Source organism: Aulonocara stuartgranti (assembly GCF_965226115.1).
Source record: "Aulonocara stuartgranti genome assembly, chromosome: 19".
NCBI classification, from domain to species: domain Eukaryota; kingdom Metazoa; phylum Chordata; class Actinopteri; order Cichliformes; family Cichlidae; genus Aulonocara; species Aulonocara stuartgranti.
The window spans coordinates 25270218-25285393 of NC_138955.1; the positions used below are offsets into that span (position 1 = coordinate 25270218).

Here is a 15176-nt window from a genome sequence, read left to right on the forward strand (position 1 = left end):
TGTGGGGCTCGCGCACAAGAATTTCACTCGCATGTGCTGTGCCAGTGTGCCTGCACATGTGATGTGACAATAAAAGTGATTTGATTTGATTTGATTTGATTTGATTTGATTTGAGATACAGACGGACAAAGTGGTGGTGGCTAACCAACTGGACATAGTGGTGGTAGACAAACAGAAGAAGACGGCCGTAGTGATCAATGTAGCGGTTCCAAATGACAGCAACATCAGGAAGAAGGAACACGAGAAGCTCGAGAAATACCAAGGGCTCAGAGAAGAGCTCAAGAAGATGTGGAGGGTGAAGGTAACGGTGGTCCCCGTGGTAATCGGAGCACTAGGTGCAGTGACTCCCAAGCTAGGCGAGTGGCTCCAGCAGATCCCAGGAACAACATTGGCGATCTCTGTCCAGAAGAGCGCAGTCCTGGGAACAGCTAAGATACTGCGCAGGACCCTCAAGCTCCCAGGCCTCTGGTAGAGGACCCGAGCTTGAAGGATAAACCGCCCGCAGGGACAAGCTAGTTTACAGTGGTTTTCTTCTGAGATGCTGCAAAGACTAAAATTAAACCAAGAGAGACAAGAACTTGAAAAAAAAGATTTATACATAAAAAACATTTGTTGATGAATGAATTACAGGCAAAGATATGCCCGAAGGTTTAGTTCCCCTGGATGTTTCCAAGGAAAATTGTTTTGTCACTCATTCAAGTGACTTCTCCAGTGTCACAGATGAGTGATGAAACATTTCTCCCACTGAAAACCATTGTGTCCAGCTGAATTCAATCAGTTTTCTCAGGTGAGTTGTTAGATACTGTGCTCATGAGGACAGTGGGTTTCAACTTGCAGCACAACACAAAGTTGCCATATTTAATGAAAGATCAAAACACTTAATTGAGCAGAATTAAGTCAAAATGTAACACCTCATACGATGACACATCACACATGACCCAGCATTGTTCTAAGATCAGGTTTTAAATCACAAAAGTCATTATTTTAATGTCGTAACTGGCTAAGCTGATGCAAAATTAAAAGTAAACAAAATTTAATGTTGTTTAAATCATCAAATTCTAAGTGCTCATGTACCTTGTCAGTGTTATTGAATTACAGATTCTTGAATATATAAAATGTTTGTGTTACAAACGCAAGAACAGTTGCTGTTATATAAATGCAGTGAAGTCATGACGGTTAACAGGGTGTTAATTAGTTTGTTAGTTTTTTGTATTTCTCTGTTTAGTTTGAATTAGTACAAATATAACACTTTTAAATATCTTATCATCAGTAAATATCAATTTTAATATGACATTCGCTCTAACTGATTTTAACTGTTAACTCACACCTTGTTCCCACATAATACTTGTCCTTAGTTTAGTTCTGTATTATATGAGATGTAAGAACGCAGTCTAAAGAGAGCAAAACCTTTTATAATTGTGTGTGCCACAGGATCTTAGACAGATGCAGTTTTCCATTCTTCTGAGCGACCCCCTCAACCCGTCTGTCTTTAAAATGGACCTCAGGGACCCAAACAATTATATTTTGGAAACAGTGCAGTGGGAAGAAGCGCCTTCCACTCCTGAAGTTGGCATTCTGGGGCAAACATCCTACCCTTTGCCTCTCCCTCCTTTCCCCACTGGGACACCTGCTCCCCCTCAGCCAGCATCAGATCCTCAGACTGGAGGATTCTTTAGCAACATCCTCCCAGAACCAGCTCCTCCTGTGTATCAGCAGCTGGTTCCACTCATGGTCTCAGCACCAGCTCACCTCTACAGTTAGCCAGGGACAGATAGCCAGGGACAGCTGAGACACCCAGAGGTAGTGACAGGACTCATTGAAGTTTTATTGATAAAGATGCTTAAAACTGTTGCATTCTTCAGTCCACATGAAAGAAAAAGTTTTATTTGACTCTAAAATGCTGAACAGTAAACTTAGTCGCTGCCAGTGAAACATAATTCCAAAGAATAACGCAGGAGATCAAAGTCCAGCTATGTATGAATGTAGTTTTATGCACATCTTCTCCTCCCACTGATCACTTCCTACACCGAGTGGATAGATCACAGCATTCAGCTTTTCTCATCATCGGTTGTGTGTTTTGTGTGTTTCAAGCGTAATGTGCTCGGGATTCCACAAAACATGATCCAGTACCTGCATCCTGCTGGAGAACTGTACGTAAAACACACAAACACACCAGTGAACACAGCTGCTGAACATCTGTATCTTCATAAGCTCTGTTATCTCGTATCCGTCTCTGCATCTGTGTAGGCACGGTGTTCCAGTCTGGGATTTTGTCCCTCCTGCTCCCCCATCCATCACCTCCACTCCAAAGTAAGTTTCTGTGGTGCTTTGTGTCAGTGATCTGCAGGAATCTGTCTGTCTTTCATCTGCAGATGTTTGTGCGAATTATTGTAATCAGCTTCCTTTAATGGTGCCTCCTTACATTCAGTTTCACAGCTTTACTCATGTTTTTAAACTACTTTGCTCACAGCTGTACACAATGCTAACATGTGCTCTGACTCTGTGTTTTATTCCTGTAGAAAAAGGAAATGTGAAGCCCAACAGGATGCGGACCGGCTGTACATAAAGAAGCCGCCAAACGCCTTCATGATTTACCTGAAGGAGCAGAGGCCAAAGATGACGGCGGAACTGAATATAACTGGCAGTGCAGCCATAAATGCAGTTGTGGCAAAAAGGGTAAGTGTGTAATGCTGGGCTTACACTGTGTGATTTTTGGCCCATTTTGAGCCGATTTTTGAGTCGTGCGACCGTTTTGGCGATCGGCCCGATTTTGGCCTTCATCGTGCGTCGTGCATCGTGTAGTATACATGGGGTAACGAGGAGCGATTGACACCTCACGACCAGCTCACCACAGCTTCACACACTGCGCATGCGCAAACACATAAACGTCGGCGAAAAGACGGAGTAGCATGGCAGCGCAGCGTATTGTATGGACACAAGCGATGGAGGCACAACTGGTTGAACTTTGGCAAGCTCATCCGAGCCTTTTTGATGTGGCTTCAAAAAATTACCATGACCGCAACAAACGTGACAGGAGTTGGGTGGACATTGCTGCCCAATTGCAGCTTCCTGGTAATTTTTTGTCATTAGCAATTTAGCAAAGTTGATGGTGGTAGTGGTGTTTGTGACTGAGTGAAAGAGAGGGAGAGAAAGAGACAGATGTAAAACCCTATAAATCGACTATCAGAAATATTTTTTTTTATAATTAATTTCCAAGTAAAAACTCTCTCAAACTGCAGTTTTAACTTTAGTATGAGGAGAGCTTTGAATCTGAACTATTTAAATAAAAAGTACATGTTAATGTAAATTTTTCAGTGAATGAGGTGAAAACCCGGGTTGCATCACTTCGGACGCAGTATGGCAAACTGCTAAAACCGAAACCTAGTGGCAGTGGCCAGAAACCACCAACTCCCAAACAGACCTGGATCTTAAAACATTTGGACTTCTTGAAGGCACATGTTGTCCATAGACAGACTGAGTCCACTCTGAGAGTAAGTTCATAACCAAGTAGTTTAAAAGCATACACAGATACACACACCTTTTGACGAGATATTTGTGGTGAATGATGTCAAAGGTAATTCTCAGTTGAAATGTTTTTAGTAAAATAAATGCCACAAAGTATACAGTGTAAAATTAGTGTCTGATGTAACTAATACTGTTTAGATCTTTATCACTTTCCCTTTGTCTGCTTTTGGTACGGTTTCCTACAGCTTGGAACAGAGTCAGAGGACATAGGCGCAACAGAGGAGGGAGATGAGGATCGGTCCACTATGGGAATTGAAGCAGATGTCCTTATGTCTTCAAACACCACTAGCCCAGTTTCAGTGAGCCAGGAAGAGGAAAACACCTCAAACAGTCCACCAATCTCAGAGTCCACAGGTCGGCTTGTTAAAAGGCCTAGAGTGCAAAAACATGCACCAAAATCAACAGAGCACAGCATTGAGATGACCAAACTTTCCCTGCTTCAGCAGGTCCAGCAAACGCTATCAGCATCTAATGCAGATTCTGAGGAGCTGTTTGGCCAACAAGTAGCCTCAGAGTTGAGAAACATAAAGGACAGAGCTCTACAGCTGCGACTCAAGAGAAACATCATGAACATGATTTATGACACGCAGGAGGCTGAGCAGGGAGGCCACCATTCTCAATTTGCAGGTTCGCAGGTTAGGCCACCTTGGTATCCCACCCAACCTCATCAGGTCCAGCCCCCCCCCCCAGACTGCCAGGCCCCATCAACCCAGCCAATGTCCTTTCTGAAAATGCTCAACTCTGAGTAACTTAAATAATACATTTCAAACAGTTATATCTAAGAATATTTTCGAGTTTACTAGTTCCTGCTGTAAACACAGTCCATTGAAATTACAGCTTCATTCAAATGTTTTAAATGTTCCAACAGTTAATTGAAATTGTACATTAGAATTTTCTTGGTGACACTATTACTATGTGTCTTTCGTACCTCAATTTTGTGGAGTGTTGCAGAACTATTTGCACAATTTGATGGAAGATATTTTTGTATTTATGTAATAAAGCAAACCATTTTTGCAATTTCCCAGAGGTAGATTTATTGTTGTCAGTATTTACAAAGGGATTTTTTTTTTTATTTAGTAAATTTTGGAAAGTAAACAAGGCAATTTAAACAAAAAAACAAACAAAAAAACCCTTCTGTCTTCCTACACCATGTCTTCTTGCCATGAAACACTCCCTGCAGGTGAGACAAAGTACTCGCAAAGGACATCTCGTTGTTTCTTTGCTTCCACTGAGGGGTTCCGTGCAAGGCCCATTGAAACTGACTGAAGCTCTCCCTCCCTTCTCCATGCTCCTTCAACCAGCTGGTGGTTGGCGTCCTCAGAATCCACATAGCCAGGTGGTACATAGGCGTCAGATCTGTGGTCCCGGAGATAGTTGTGCAGACAAAGACACGCAAAGGTAATGGTGACAACCTTGTCTGGGTCCAGGCAAATTGTTGTTCTGAACACTCTGAAGCGATTCGCCAAAATTCCGAAAGCGTTCTCCACAACGCGACGTGCTCTGGACAGACGGTAGTTGTATATTCTCTGATCAGTGTTAAGGTTTCGAAATGGATATGGTTTCATGAGATCTGGTCGGAGGGGATAAGCATCATCTCCAATTAGCATGTGTGGCATCATAGCATCAGTGCCTGGCAGGGTATCAGCAGGGGGAAAGTTCAGTGTGCCTGTGTCCATTGCTTCTTTCAGGTCTGAATGGGCAAACACTCCTGCATCAGAGACCCTACCTTGTGTCCCTGCGCTTGCATACACAAACTTGTAATTGGCATCAACAACAACCATAAGAATGATGGAAAACCTGGACTTGTAGTTAAAATACATGCTGCCACTCTTGGGAGGGGGTTGGATGAAGATGTGTTTACCATCTATAGCTCCCAGGCAGTGTGGAAATTGCCACTTGTTTGCAAAGTCTCTGGCAATGGCCTTCCACTCAGACTCGGTTGATGGTGTCTGTGAAAGACAAGTAGAAAGTGATACAGCAAAAAGAATCTCTGGTGAATTCATGATTTCCTTTCTTAACCATACATTCAAGTCACTGTCACACTATGAGTTCACTTTACTTTTTTATATACACATGTAACAAAGACTGAACAAATACATTTTGTGACTCAGAATTGTTTTTGGTGAAAACTTGCTGTATAAACTGATAGGACGTTTTTGACAATGTGCAAGTCAATCTTTCAATAGTGTGAGCATGGGTAATGTATTTTCTGTCAAAATTACCTTCAAGTAATCTTCATGCAGTGCACAGGTAAGAGCTGTGCATGTTTCCATGACAATCGTGCTCAGTGTGGTGCTTCCAATCCTATACTGGAAACTTAATGAGTTGAAGGTTTCACCTGTCAAATAGAACAAAGTGTCTTAAATAATGTCAGGTGGATAGTGGACATGGATGCAGCTTCGTAGAGTGACAGATTTTAGGTGACAGATGTAGAATATAATGCAGTAGTAGCAGCTTATGTAGTATGAATTTTCATGTTCACACACTTGCCTGTTGCCAAAAATCGTAGGGTAACTGAAAGCCTTTCCCTGGGGCTGATGGCCTTCCTGAGGTGTGTATCCTTCTTGATGATAACAGGACTAACCCTCTCCAGTAGATAGTTAAAGTCCTCTACAGACATTCTGAGAAGGTCCCGAAAACCCCTCATATCATCTACCTGTTTACACAGAACAAAGTCAAAGTCAAGAACACACACAAGAACAAAGCGACATAATAGTGGTTGAATGTTATTGATAATTAAAGAGTCGGACTGATATTTAACCAATGTTGTATAAAGCAGAAAGATGTCCCAAAAATCACTTTGGTAGATGTTCAAGTCATTCACTAGAATGCTACTCAAGTAAAATGTAAAAGTACTGTAGTTAATGGCCAGTAATCCAATTAAATAAAATACTAATAGGCTAAAATTAAATGTTGCCTACTGAAAGTAGAAGCATCAGATGTCTTCAAACATTTACCCATCATCATGCAGATAAAGTCCTGTAGGTAAGTGCAATTTAGCTGTTGCTGCTTACCTCCAGTTCTCGTTGTAGAATTGACAGACCGTACTGCCCACGTTTTCCAAGCCATTTCCTTGTCCATACACGCAGTCGCTTTTTATTTTTAGATCTTTCTGCACACAGAATGGCACACATTGCTAAGGCAGCGCGTTTCTCTTTGGTGAGCATTTTCAAATTTCTCGGATGACAATCTCCCCAGTTCCGGATTCTTCTTCTTCTTATTGTTTATTGGCGGTTGACTTCCGGGTTCTTCTTCCGGAAACAACAACACAACGTGTTGTGCATGTACGCACAGTGTGAGCACTCAGGTCGCATCAGAGCATCGGGTCGTATAGTGTGAGACCCTGCATCGTGACCTATGAACTTCTAACCCCTGCGAGTCAATCGTACAGTTTGAGCAGGAGCTGAATCGCGCGACTGAAAAAAATCGCAGTGTAAGCCCAGCATAACTCTGCATATATTTATGCATCTGTTAATGCTTTATGCTCATGTTTATGCATGTGTGCCAGCTGTCCTGTAGTAACAGTGTAGCTGAGTATTTATCTATGCTGACAGTGGGTTCTCATGATTGTCTGTCTTCAGTGGAGGTCTCTCTCTCAAAAGAACAACAAGCTAAATATTTTGATCAGGCTGAAAGCGAGAGATGCCGTCACGCCACAGAACATCCAGACTGGTCCACCAAAGAAAACTACGTATGTCCAAAGTGCTAACATGCAGTTCATACATGAACCTAAACAGGAAGATCAACAGGCCAAGAGGCTTTGTGTGACGCCAGCTCAGACACAGCCATCTTCTTCCTATTCAGTTGCGAAGGAGCCTCTTGAACAGCCACAGAGACAGCCAGCTGTTACCAACCTTCCTGATCAGCAGTCAGCGTGTGTGCAGCTGCAGAACACACAGACAACAGTTGATGCACCTGTGTGTCAAGTAAATCCGGTCCTCCCAGCTTCTCGTATGGATTTCTCCCCATCTGCATCACTGGCCTCCTCTGCTGCACCCGTCCAGCTCCAGGCCACTTTTGTCAGTGACACTGATGAAGCACTGCTGTCAGTGGTGGAACAGCTTGACCCCCTCCTCACTTCTGAGCAGTCTCAGCAGCCCTCCTCTCCACTCACTGGTCATCACCTAAATCAGACCAACCCTGCTTCTCCTGTATATACTTCTCTATCCACACCATTTACCTCTTCTGCCACATTCTTTCAACACCAAAAAGAGCCTATTGGTTTCGCTGACATTCAGGAAGACATGTGGTCACTCCTTAACCACCTCCCTGCCGCTCCACAGCCGGATACATTCTCCTTTCCTAACATTCCTACTCTGATTAGCCCTGCTTCTCTGGAGAATTCCTCTCCATCCAAATTGCTGGCCTCCCCTGTTGCGCCCACTGAATGCCAGTCAACGCCTCCCTTCTTCAGCCAAACTGTAAAAAGTATGATGTCGCTACTCAACGACCTCCAACCTGGGCCCTTTGCACAGCCTCTACAGCCCTCCTCTCCTCAAGCAGACTGGTTCTGACCATAATCAGATCAGTCCTGCACCCCCCAAACCACGGCTACCTTCTGTAATAAAGTCTTAGCTCACTGCAGTCTTTCCTCTCTTTCAGAACTGCTTGCCAGAAATCTCTCCATGTGTGTGTGTTTGTGTGTGTGTGCACGCGTGTACAGATAATCCTTGTTTTGGTGTGTAAATAAAGCTTGATCAAAAAGTAAGTCAGCTCTTGAGTCTGCTTTTGGATCAGCCTCTCGTATAAACCCTCTGGGTTTGTGATGATATCACTCATATAAACCCTTTAAATAAGGCTGCCATTCCCTGGTGGTATGTGGTCTCACACACTGAGGCAACGAGAGACCTTTGGTACTTTATGCTAGGGAAATGGCCTCCAAAATCCAGTGGCAGTGTATCTGTTTATGTAAAGCTTTATACCTGGCTGTCAGCAAAGCAGACGAACAGTCTATCAGATAAATGCACATCCTGAATCTGTTTAATGAAGCAGCACATCACAGGACACAGAGGTTCACAGGGCTGCTGCATTCCATTTGTAAACGGGCACTGGAAAGAGAAAACACACCTACACTTGCCATTCATAGGCACACAGCTCTTGTAAATTAAGCCCTCACACTTTTGATCATTGCCACCATAGCTGCAAGCAAACCTTTAGCTGAGCTGACCTCTCAAGAGGCAAAAAGCACTATGCTGCTAAAAAAAAAAAGAAAAATAGATATTTGCAAAATTCTGCCTAAATATGTATTTTACCTGGTTAATGCGTGCGGCGGGGCGTCGTCTGCAGCGCCGCTACAGGGGAGGCGGACGCACCTGAGCGGCACCCGCAATCACACCTCGCTGCCATTACGTCTGCGCTATCTGTGCTGTTGGTGGTGTATGTCGGGTAGTGATGGGATTTCCGGCTCTTTTAAGAGAACCGGCTCTTTCAGTTCGGCTCACTAAAAAGAGCCAGCTCTTTTGGCTCCAAACCGGCTCTTCAGGTTGTTTTGTTGCTTTAATTTATTTATTATTAACAATAATATAAAATTATGCACAAAAGGAATTACTAATGTAAAAAAAAAAAAAAAGTGGTTTTATTTATACATGTTTATATATAAATATATGCGGTGGCCCCTAGAGACAAAACACGTACATACTCCAAAAAGCACATACAAACTCCAAAACACATTTCTAGCATGAACTGAACTTCTAAAACAGAGCTACCTAGATCACTTAAATTACACAATTGAAAGCATGCGTGTATTGTTTGTGTATTTATACACAAGCATTCATATATAGTCAAATAAGTTAAAAAAAAAGTTCATTTACCTGTTATTACCACACACCAAATCCGGTCGTTGGTACTTGCTGTTGGTACTAGGCAGTGTTGCCAACTCCTCAGTAAGGAAAATCGCTATTGGTTGTCCTAAAAATCGCTAGAAGTCGCTAAATGACGTCATCGCCTAATTTGCATAATTGGTCATGCTAATGTAATTGTAACCTATGTTGTTGGAGAGAGAAATAACATCGTGGAAGAGACATAAAGTGAGTAAAAAACGTCCTAAATGCATTTAGAGTTTATTTAGAACTACAAATTAAATTTCTTTTAGCAATTACTGTTTTTTTTTAATGTCACAATTCCAACCCTGCTCCTTTACCCGGGCTTGGACCGGCAAAAGTGACCTGAAATAGGCGCTCTGGTGGAGTTATTTTGTGTGTGTGTATGTTTATAAGTAGTTTTAAACCTTGTGATCCACAAAACAGCATAAGAGTAAAAGAAGAACTGACTGCGTTACAGCACCCGCTGCTTGTTGAGAGTAAAAGCGATAGGCGCTTTCACGTCTTTTTTTAGAAAAAAAGTCGCTAAGGGGTCTGAAAACTCGCTAAATATAGCGACAAAGTCGCTAAGTTGGCAACACTGCCACTAGGTAACAAAAGCTCAACACTGCCCCTAGCATCCTGGAGTACTTCTGTTGTCTTTTGTACGTGTTTTGAGTTTTTATGTGCTTCGGAGTTTGTACGTGTTTTTACATGTTTTGGAGTTTTTACGTGCTTCGGAGTTTGTACGTGTTTTTACATGTTTTGGAGTTTTTACGTGCTTCGGAGTTTGTACGTGTTTTTATGTGTTTTGGAGTTTTTACGTGTTTTGGAGTTTGTACGTGTTTTTATGTGTTTTGGAGTTTTTATGTGTTTTGGAGTTTGTACGTGTTTTGGAGTTTGTACGTGCTTCAGGGTTTGTAGGTGCTTTGTCTCTAGGGGCCACCGTAAATATACTTTTATTTATTCACTCCACATAAAATGTAATAAATAAATCATATAATACAAAAACCAACTATTCACATTTCAACTTTTAACTATTTAAATTTTCAGCTGTTTCCTTTTACAAATTTAAAGTGAAAACAACACAAAACACTGAAGTCAACACAATATACGAAGTCAGTTTACGCAGGAATGTAAGCTGTCGTCTGTGAGGCGTGAGGGGTGTTTGTTTTTAACATAGTTCACAATGGAGAATAGTTGCTGACATAATGTGGATCCGAAGATCTATAATTGGCCTATCTGGGGTTGAAAGTCTCGATAAATGCACGGCGTTTCGGCAGGTATACCGGCTTCCGTGAGTGTGACGCTTATTTTGAGCGATGAAAAAATAATAGAATATAATTTTATTTTTATATTTCAACATCACAATAATCTTCCAATTTAGAACTACAAGTTAAAAATCTCCCACCCCATGCACCCCATCTCCCACCCCATGCAGCAGACTGTGACAGCACTGAGCAGCTCCTTCAGTGGGAGACTGCGGCACCCACGGTGTGGGACGGAGAGATTTCGCAGGTCTTTCCTCCCCACTGCTGTCAGACTCCATAATAAAGACTTTAACTGATCAAGCACACACATCCATACATATGCAATAATACTAAGTGCAATAATCCTTTCTGTCATCGTTGTATTTTTACTCAGTTGTATATAGTATTTGTATTTGTATTCTATTTTTATCTTATTGTATATTTATTTTATTTTATTCTACTGTATATAGTATTTTATTTTATTCTATTCTGTACAGTTGTGTACTGTATTTATTCTTATTGTATTCTAATTTTTGCCTCATAACTTTTGCACTGTTAACTTCCTGCTGTGACAAAACAAATTTCCCACGTGTGGGACTAATAAAGGCTATCTTACCTTATCTTATCTTATCTTAAAAAGAACTAACCACACGGAGCCGCAGTATAAGGACTAAAGAGCCGCCGCATGTTGCCGACCCCTGCTATAGGCTGTTCTAGAAGTTGCTAAGTGATGCCATCGCCGAATTTGCATAATTGGTCATGCTTGTAAACTACGCTGTAGGAAAGAGAAATAACATCGCGGAAAAGGCATAAAGTGAGTAAAAAACACCCTAAATGCATTTAGAATATATTTAGAACTACAAGTTACATTTATCTTTATTCCAACCCTCCTCCTTTATCTGGGCTTGTGACCAGCAAAAGTGACCCGAAATAGGCACGCTTTTTAAGTAGTTTTAAACCACACAAGACTAAGGGTAAAAGTTTTTAACCATCATTTTGTTAACAAACTACATTAGCAATCTAAATGGACCAAAAACAGACAGTAGAAATAAACAGTGTCACTGTGAAAAAAAGATTAGTCTGGTCCTAATTCAGGCTGATTGCTTTGTTTTGTTTTTTTCAGACATCCCTCCACACACACACACACACAGGCTGTGCTGGCTCACAAAAAGAGTGGGTTATCCTCATTTTCATCTCATGTTCAGCAACTGTAGCACTTGACTTAAATGAGTAAGCAGCTGATGTGCCAAAAAGCTGCAAAACATTATCAGGCAGCTGGTGTTTTTTTTTTTGCTTTTTACCACACTCATCTGGCTGAATACTCTCTCAACTTCAGCATTTGAGTGTGGCAAGGACAATACAGACACATCAGCCTTTGAAAGTTCTTGAAACGGGTTGATATCAGCTGCATCCCTGTACTTCCAAAACTCACTCCAGAAGTCCATTGTGTTTTTTGTCACATTCCTTTTACTAAGATGGATAGCATGCCATTGGTGGACACTCTTATCTATCGCTTCATGGGAGAAGCCAAGGAGGTTAGCAATTTTTTTCTATTTCTCCAGGGCTCTTGTTGTGCTTTAGAGTTTCCTCCACATTGAAAACTGACATGTACTGCAATGCTCCAGTGTTGCCCGGCAGTCTCACTCTCGACTCATTAGTGAGGGATAAGGCTACACACCACTTTGTGACATTTTTTTTCATCCTCAGGTGCAAGGTGCAACTCAGCTGCTTTCAACTCAAAAATGTAACCAAGGTATGGTGTCATGGTGCTGGGTCGTTGACCCAGCGTTTTGTGTTTAGTATGATTATTGTCTTCTGTTCTAGTTTATTCTTATTTTGGTATTCTGTGTCCTCCCCTTGTGCCCTGTTTGTGTCCCTGAGTTCATGTTGAGGATTTCCTGTTTTACTTTGAAGGTCTTGTCTCATGTGAGTGTATTCTGCTTTACTCCCTTGTCTTGTCTTGCCTATTGAGTCCCAGCTGTGTGCCCACCTGTTCCTCGTTTCCTCATGTGCCTGCCAGTGTATTTTAGTCCCTGTCAGTTAGTTATTGTTGTCGCGTCGATAACGTCGGTTACCCTCAACTTGCTGTGTGTTTGTTATGTCCAGTCCTCCAGCACCTCTGTTTAGAGTCTCGGTTTTGCTTTGGTTTTGTGGGTTTTATTTTACGAAGAGTTTGTCCAGCAATAAAGCTGCGTTTTCAGAGTCCTGCATTTTGGGTCCACCACTTCTGCCTGCCTGCCACACAGCCAACCATGACATATGGTTTGGATCTGATGTATCCCTCTATTGGCTCTTTGAGTACATCACCATTTGCCAGTGGATTCAGCACCCTGCTGCTCACAGACTTGATCAGCCTAACCAAGCTGTAAAGTAGTTTAAGAGGATCTACCTGTTCTCCTTCAAAAGCCTTGATGGCAGCAGGGGCAATTCTAGGATCAGAGCTTTAGGGGTGCTGAGCACCCAGAGAGCTGCCCAGCCAGGTAACATAAACTTTACTCGTCACGATGAGACTTCTTCCCTGTCTCTCTCAGTCCCTGCATCCTTAAATGTCTCCAGTTGTCCCGAGTTCTCTCTGACTGTCTCCTTGGTGCAATTAAACCCCTGTTCCTCCCTGTCCTCATTGTCTTATGTCTTCATCTCCTTCTCAGTCATCATAATTTTACCATCTCTGTGCAAGTCTGCAAATTTCTTTATTAAATCATAAGATTTAGATGGTCTAAAAGTTGCCCTACCTATTATTGGCTGAGGTTTTAGTAGAGTTGTGGCTGAACCACATAAAAATATATCATTAATTTAATCTCCCTGTAACAGGGCGGCCCTTAGCAGCTGGAAACACAGCGAGATGAACCAAGGCAAGTGTAGTGGAACAAAAGGTGCTTTTAATAAAGTGAAAGGTGTGCTCTAAAGTGCTATACAGATAATTTAATATAATATAAATAAATGTAGTAAGGGAGTCCTGTTCCTTACACTCCCCAATCAATGATAATGTTATGTTGGAATGTTGTTAAAGAGGGTGAAAAAACTTTTCAACCTAGTTTTTTTGCAGATTCTGTATAGCAGCTTTAATGCAGGGAGAACACAACTTCCAGATGGTATGAGTAAAAAAATTTTTTTCTCTTTGTCATTTTAACAGTTTCTGTTGTGCCTGTCACTGTTCCCTGTTTGTTTTCTTACCTGGTTCTTCCTGACCTTGTACTTTCACCTCACGTTCCCATCTTTCCTCTCTCCCTTTTTGGACTGACAATCATACACAAATAGATTGTATTCAATTGGATGCAAAAATTACATTATTATGAAAAAAAAAACTATTAAGATACTAATAAAGTCCTCTCTCTGTGTACTTTCAACCGAAAGGCAAATAACCAAACCACATGTACATCTAATAAAAGATATAAATATTGAAACACTGATCCAACATGATCCTTTATTGATGGATCATTTGATCTTACACTTTTACCTAAATGTTGCTCCTTTTTAGAAAAAACGTCCTTATATCCATTATGAACCTGGCTATCTCTCTGTACACAAAACCAAACAAGCACACACACACACACACACACACACACAACAGGAGTTATAAGGTTAATAGGCATCAAGTCAGTTGGCTAGTTAGTACCTTAGGTTTAATATCGGCACATATAACAAAATGACCAGCTTCTCTCATTCCATTTCAAACAGGAAAGTGGTAACACAGTAGGTAATTTTTTAAGTTTTTGATTTTAAATAGGCTGTATAAATTTCAATGGGAGCAACAGGACGGTCAAATGTCGCTGATTTTACTACAGAGTAGGACTGATTGTAGGGTACGAAACATGTTTTCAACACTGCAGGTTACCTGGGTGTAATGTTTTTCAACTAAAAGGAAACATGGTCTTTTAGGGAGGGGGGATATCTATACTTTTGTTGTTAAACTATTACCAGTGATGGGAATAACGGCATTACAAGTAACGGCGTTACTAATGGCGTTACTTTTTTCAATAACGCGTAATCTAACTAATTACCATGCCTATCGTTACAACTCCGTTACAGTTACCAACAAGAAAATGCGCTCCGTTACTATTTTTCAACAAACAGACGGTTGAAGCTGTGTTCAGCTCACCGCATCTTATATCAGTTGCATGGAAGTAGCTGTAAGTAATCTGAACGCTACAGCTTTAAGCAGCTGCGCGCGCTCCCGCGGGTGGTAATCATGATCACTGTCTAGCACAGTGGTTCCCAAACTTTTTTCGCTGGGCCCCACTTTGTTTTACAGAAAAATGTCCCCCCCCACGCACACACTAACACATCCTCCAACCACACACACACCCATATTTTGCTCAATTGCGGTTTATTTCACACATCAAACATTTAGTAAACAATTAATTTTTCATGTCAGCTGTGCGCCACGTTATTGCTTACAAGAGAGGAATTGCAGAATGGCAGATAGAGACAAAATACTGTTAATCTGACTATCTGCAGGTTTTACACACTTACATATAAACACGCAGTTACTGTCCCTCCATTTAGAAAGGCAGAGGCGTCACGGTGTAATTATTTTACATGTAGTTGTTTTTTTCCTGTGTAATAATATTCAACATTGCTATCAATACATTTTTCAAAAAAC

At 41.5% G+C, this 15176-nt stretch overlaps 1 pseudogene across 1 annotated transcript; it reads left to right on the plus strand.

Annotated features, from left to right (window-relative positions):
- Nucleotides 1-1443: 1443 nt before the first annotated feature.
- Nucleotides 1444-8291, plus strand: LOC309694858 (annotated as a pseudogene). Its single transcript has 6 exons — nucleotides 1444-1731; nucleotides 2092-2150; nucleotides 2248-2310; nucleotides 2520-2676; nucleotides 7107-8085; nucleotides 8263-8291. The product of its transcript is annotated as an uncharacterized misc_RNA (transcript).
- Nucleotides 8292-15176: the final 6885 nt, after the last annotated feature.